This window comes from Eubalaena glacialis, chromosome 1, assembly GCF_028564815.1.
Source record: "Eubalaena glacialis isolate mEubGla1 chromosome 1, mEubGla1.1.hap2.+ XY, whole genome shotgun sequence".
Lineage (NCBI taxonomy): Eukaryota > Metazoa > Chordata > Mammalia > Artiodactyla > Balaenidae > Eubalaena > Eubalaena glacialis.
The window spans coordinates 205780604-205786657 of record NC_083716.1 but is presented as its reverse complement, the minus strand read 5'-3'; the positions used below and the strand labels follow the sequence as shown (position 1 = coordinate 205786657).

General features: G+C 43.4%; 1 long non-coding RNA gene across 1 annotated transcript; it reads right to left on the bottom strand.

The window, feature by feature from the left end:
* Positions 1 to 5004: 5004 nt before the first annotated feature.
* On the bottom strand, positions 5005 to 5767 carry LOC133099952 (uncharacterized). The gene is made up of 3 exons (XR_009702375.1): positions 5708 to 5767; positions 5525 to 5584; positions 5005 to 5173 (listed from the first exon to the last, which is right to left on the bottom strand). It is a non-coding gene; the product is annotated as an uncharacterized LOC133099952 (long non-coding RNA).
* Positions 5768 to 6054: the final 287 nt, after the last annotated feature.

The window sequence follows — 6054 nt, the reverse complement described above, 5'->3', positions numbered from 1 at the left end:
GCATATTAGGACAAGTTCCAGGTGCCCTTGGAGTTAAGTCCTGAGCCAAGGGAAAATTCCCCCATATCAACAAACTCACCCTTATCCAGCCTTGTATTCTGCCCCTCCCCCATCCCTGCTCCAATACCTTCAAGTTCAATTCCAGTCATGTTCTCCCAGTTCCTGCTGTACATATTAGTCAGATCCTGCCGAGCTTTTGATAAATACCTCTCTTCCCAAAACGGAAATAGTATTTCTCCAAATAGATCATGCCAAAATCCTGGTTTTCACGTAGAAGCAATCAGGAAAGGCAAGGATGGAGTTTCAAGAGAAAAATAAATCATTTTCTGAGGGCTTTAACTGAGGCCTTTTTATGGTCGTCAGGAAAAGCGTGAGGCACTCTCCCCTAGCATGAGAGAGTGGGCCGCTTCTGCCATGTCAGAGGGTTCAGGGAATCTGGTGCTTCAGGGTTCTCAAGGACCTCCCATCCCAGGTCACAGAGCCCCACTCCCCTACTAGGGTACCAGGGTCCAGACTGTAGCATTGAAAGGCTGTAAACGTAGGTTTCTTTAGCGTTCTGCTACTCTCACAGTTGAGTACTGTGCCCGATTTTTAGCATAGTCACTGGCTGCAGGAGATGAGGTTCTCTTTAAATGCTACCAGGGGCCTTTCTGGTTTTTCTACTTCTGGCCACGAGTTGATAGATGCTGACCCAAACCTGTGATTTCCTTCCTTCAGTTCATCTATGGCACTTAGCAACAACAAAACAAACCTCTCAGTCTTTGTAATTACTGCTGCCGTCTCTCCACCGTCAGTGATGTTGTAGAAGCCAGCGCACCCCCTTCCACTTGCATCCTGTCCCAGCTCATCACAGGTGAGCGTCTTTATGCAGGGATTATCAGTACCTGATACATTGTCCTTGTTACCATCTGGTCGGTTAGTGATCCAATCAGGAATCCCATCTTGAGGACCTCATCTTGTAGGATCATTTCTAGGCCCAACTGCTTTAGCTTGGGATTTCCCCAGAAGCAGAAACTCTGAAACATGATTTCAAATGCAAGTAGCTTATTTGGGAGGTGATTCCAAAAAACACCAGTAAGAGAGTGAAGTGTGACAGGGAAGGGAAGGCAGCCAAAACAGGGTGCATTATCAGGAAGTTCCTGTTGTGGATACCTGGTGCTTAATTCTGTGGAAGTCTGGGAGCCAGTGTAGAAAATGAGCCTCAGAATATTCTTCCCAAGGGACAATGTTGAGAACTCCTGTGGTGGGGAGAATACATTATTAGCGTTTCACAGTCAGGCTCACAGACAAAGCAATGCAAATGAGATGCTGGCAGCTGGAAGTTAACCTCCATTTATTATGATGTGGAGGTCCAGGAGGAGTGGGCGGGGCACCAGTGGGTCTGCTGCAGGATCCCAAGTGAAACATCTGAGGTCCTCCTTGGCAGGCCTTCACCACCCTTTTTCCCCCCAGCCCCATGCAGCCACTTAAAATTCTGCTCGACCTCTCAGCCACCATTGGTAAATGCCTTAATATTTTGAGGGGTTCCCTCTTTGGACCTCCCTTTTCCCTTCTCAGGGATGTTGGCCCCTCAAGTCATCACTGTTGGTAAGTCCCCAATGTTTCCAACTTATATATTTTACATTTTACATTTTATTCAGGTTTTCTAGTTGCTCTTAGTAAGAGAGTTTGTTTGGAATAAGTTATACTGCCATTGCCAGAAGCAGAAATCCCAGCTATACGATATTGATGGAGAGAAAGATGAGCATAGGACAGGTCCCTTGGACTTTGTTAAAACCAACAAACAACCAAAATACTTGGTGCTTTATCCCAGACAGCAAAACTTGGGATTTTCATTTTGCATGTAGATCCACAACTAAAACATTTGTAAATCTATATTGCCTGCCATAAATTCTTAGTTTTCCTGCATCCTGTGAAATTTACTGTACTGCTAGATATATTAATTTGGTAAACCAGGCATGGAATAACTCTTATTGCTCTGCTTTTACAAAGAACCTTGAATTGTAGGTTCTAGAAAATCTCCCCTCATATTTCTCAGATTCCTCTGAAACCCCTGTGTTTCTAATCCCTGAGCCTTAATTGGTGGTATTATGTTATTAACAGTGTATTAGCAGTCATATACATGTTGCCTTAAATTAGTCTTTTGTCTGGTAAATTGAAGGCATCCATAGATTATATTATTTGTTAAAAACTGATATTTTCAACTTTTATATTTTATTACTCAAATAATAAATTAACAATTCTCATTAATAGAAGATTCAAAATAATATAAAATAATGTAGATTAAAATATATGAGGGACTTCCCTGGTGGTCCAGTGGTTAAGACTCTGCCCTTCCACTGCAGGGGCCACGGGTTCAATCCCTGGTCAGGGAACTAAGATACCATATGCCAGGAGGTGTGGCCAAAATATATATACATATACACACACACACACATACACACATATACATATACATATATATACACACATATATATACACACATATATATACATACATATATATATGTCCTGCTTCACCGATCTTCCTCATCCCCATCCCAGAGATAACCAGTGTAGATATCCCTTGCCCTTCTAATACTCTCTCTCTATGCATTTGCATCTGTACACATTTTTAAACTTTACAAATGAGATTGCACCTCTTGCTTTTTTTTCCTCTTAACAAACACAAGTATTTCTGTAAGATAGATGTGGCAGAACTTTTCCAAAAATATCTACCACAGTATCTCCCACTTCACATGTTCTTTGGCACTGGTAACTGCTTCAAATAATAGACTATAGCAGAAGTCATGCTAGGTCGTAAAAGCCCATGAAGCTTCCTTCTTGTTTTCCTTGAACACCTGCTCTCGGCAGCTCCCTCTTGGGGGACTACCTTTTGGAATCCAGCTCAACAGTATGCTAAAAGTTTGCTCCTATGTAGCTGAGCTCTCTCTAGTCTTCTTTGTGCTATTACTGTCATACAAATTACATCATTAGACATCAGAAGTTCATCAACAGTTTTATCATTATTGGTTTATGGTACTTGTATTATACATCAGGAGAGAAAAAAGAATTAGAAACAAAAAATACATTTATACTATCTTTTATATTTACCTATGTAGTAACATTTACCAACATTCTTTATGTGAGTTTGAGTTACTATCTAGTGTCCTTTTTCTAAAAAATATCTATCTATCTATCTATCTATCTATCTATCTATCTATTTGGCTGCGCTGGGTCTTAGTTCCCGCACTTGGGATCTCAGTTGTGGCATGCGGGAATTTTAGTTGCGGATGTGGGATCCAGTTCCCTGACCAGGGATCAAATCTGGGCCCCCTGCATTGGGAGCGCAGAGTCTTAGCCGCTGAACCACCGGGGAAGTCCCCACTGTCTTCATTTCAGCCTAAAGGACTGACTCCTTTAGTATTTCTTGTAGGGCAGGTCTTCTAGTAACAGATTTTCTCAGTTTTTGTTTTTCTGGGAATGTCTCAAATTCTCCTTCATTTTTGAAGGATAAATTTGCTGGATATAGAATTTTTGGTTGGCATTCTGTTTTTTTTTTTAGCACCTTGAATATGTGATCTCATTGCCTTCTGGCCTCTGTGGTGTCTCATGCATTCAGATGCAGCCATTCCAAGCCACAGTCCCTGTAGTAATCATTATTGCAATAATCACCAAATGCAGCAGGCACTTGGTTCCTCAAACACTTCATTTCTAAGTGCTTCATCAATAATTTGATTAACTGGGATGCTATTCCACGCCATAGATTCCTCGACTTCTGTTTCCCACTGACAAAAAGCTCAGCAGTGTGTTCAAGTACAAACCAGATCCCAAATACCCTTCTTTCAGAATTTTCTAGGACCACTCCTGGTACCAATTCTTTCCAGCCAGGAGACAAGAGAAAATCTAATTGTTTTAACAGAGAGATTTAATATAAAGTATTTTAAAGCAAGAACTAGAGAATTGAAAAGGCAAAGAGGGAATACTAATGTATCACAGAGGTAGTAATTGCAGGAAGTAGAAATCATCTCTGTGGCTGGGGGTAAAAAGGAAAGATGTTAGGATTATTAAAATTTAAAGGTTTAGAAGAGAGCCCAAAGAGCTGGGATTTAGCTTGGGGAGGTGCCCTTACCTGGCTGGTACTAGAGCCTTGAACTCAGAGAACGAACTTCACAGAGCTGGGGGCAGACCTTTGAGAGGAAAATGCCAACTGGCTGGTGCTGGTATCTCTGAGAGTGACCATAATAAGACTGATTCTGGTAGTATGGGAATACTGCAAAATGGAACCAAGTGCCACTGCCAGGGTGAGGGCCATTGCTGTGGTGACACTGACAGGAACAGGAAGCAAACAGGAAGGAGCAAGTTCTTCCTCCATCATTCCAGTCTCCCTCTAGAACCCCCTATAGGCAGAGCCTAACTGGGAACCAGATGACATATAAGAAATGTAGTTGGCAGAGTTCCAGCCCCAGCATCACATAGGATGAAAGGGTCCGGAGCTGAGAGGTGATAGCTTCATCATCTCTCACACACTACCACTTGATTTCTTTTCCTGAGATGATTGATCTATTTGGATTTTCTCCTCAAGTCTGTTATGTTTATTTATATATATACATATATATATATATATATATTTTTTTTAAAAATTTTTGGCTGCATTGGGTCTTCGTTGCTGTGCGTGGGCTTTCTCTAGTTGCAGCAAACGGGGGCTACTCTTCTTTGAGGTGCACGGGCTTCTCATTGCGGTGGCTTCTCATTGCAGAGCACGGGCTCTAGGTGCGTGGGCTTCAGTAGTTGCAGCACGCGGGCTCAGTAGTTGTGGCGCACAGGCTTAGTTGCTCCGCGGCATGTGGGATCTTGCTGGATCAGGGCTTGAACCCGTGTCCCCTGCATTGGCAGGTGGATTCTTAACCACTGTGCCACCAGGGAAGTCCCTCTTTATATTTTTAAATAACCATTCAGGATTACATTCATCTGCATGTGTTAGGGGACCTAAAATAAAAATGATTTAAATAAGATAATTTTATTTCTTTATTATCTGAAAGAAGTCCAGATGTAGGTTGTCCAGGGATGGAATGCTGTGTGTGTCAAGAACTCAGCCTCTTCCTATTTTGTTGCTCTGCAATTCTCCACAAATAGTTCATCTTTACGGTCCAAGGATCCTGTTTGAACTCCAGTCATTGTGCCCATTTCCCAGCTAGCAGGAAGGAGATAGGGAAGGAAAAAAGACATAGCCTCTTCCTCTCAGGCAATGGTCCCCAACCCTTCTGGCACCAGGGACCGGTTTCGTGGAAGACAGTTTTTGCGGGGGTGGGGAGGGGATGGTTCAGGCGGTAATGCGAGTAGTGGGGAGCGATGGGGAGTGGCGGGGAGCGGCAGATGAAGCTTCGCTTGCCCGCCCACTGCTCACCTCCTGCTGTGTGGCCCAGTCGCTAACAGGCCGTGGACCGGTAGGGGTCCGCGGCCCGGGGGTTGGGGACCCCTGCTCTAAGGACACTAGAAGGAGCCCATCCCACCCTCTGTAGCTTAATCATATGGCCACACTTACTTACAAGGGAGGCTGGCAGATGTTCTCTGAGCAGACGTGTCCAGCTAAAAGTTGGAGATTCTAAGAAAAAATCAGAGAATTAATATTGGGGACCATGATATGTCTGCCACACAGGGGTATAGTGCTAGGGATCTGCCCATTTTATTAACTTTTTTTGGTTCTGAATTTTAATATGGTGCTTACTCTCATCTGTGTCTGGTATCAACAAGTCCATAGCCCCTGTCATTTCTCCCGTTTCTCCAGATGGTAACCCATTTTCTGCTGAACTTGTGGAAGGGCAGAGAGCTGGTGGCGTAAGTTAGGGAGAAGGGATAGAGAAGGTGGCTACTCCTCTGTACAGAGCCCAGTAAGCTCATCTATTTTCAGCTCCAGTCCTTACTCCCATCCTTAGAAAAACTAGTGGTCCCAACACCCGAGACTTTCCTGGGCCCTGCAGTATCAATCTACTTCTCATTGTTCTTAGCTCTCTTCTGTGCTACAGGAGCTTAGAACAGAGAAAGCTAAAACCAAGCCAGTAGGTCATCTATCTG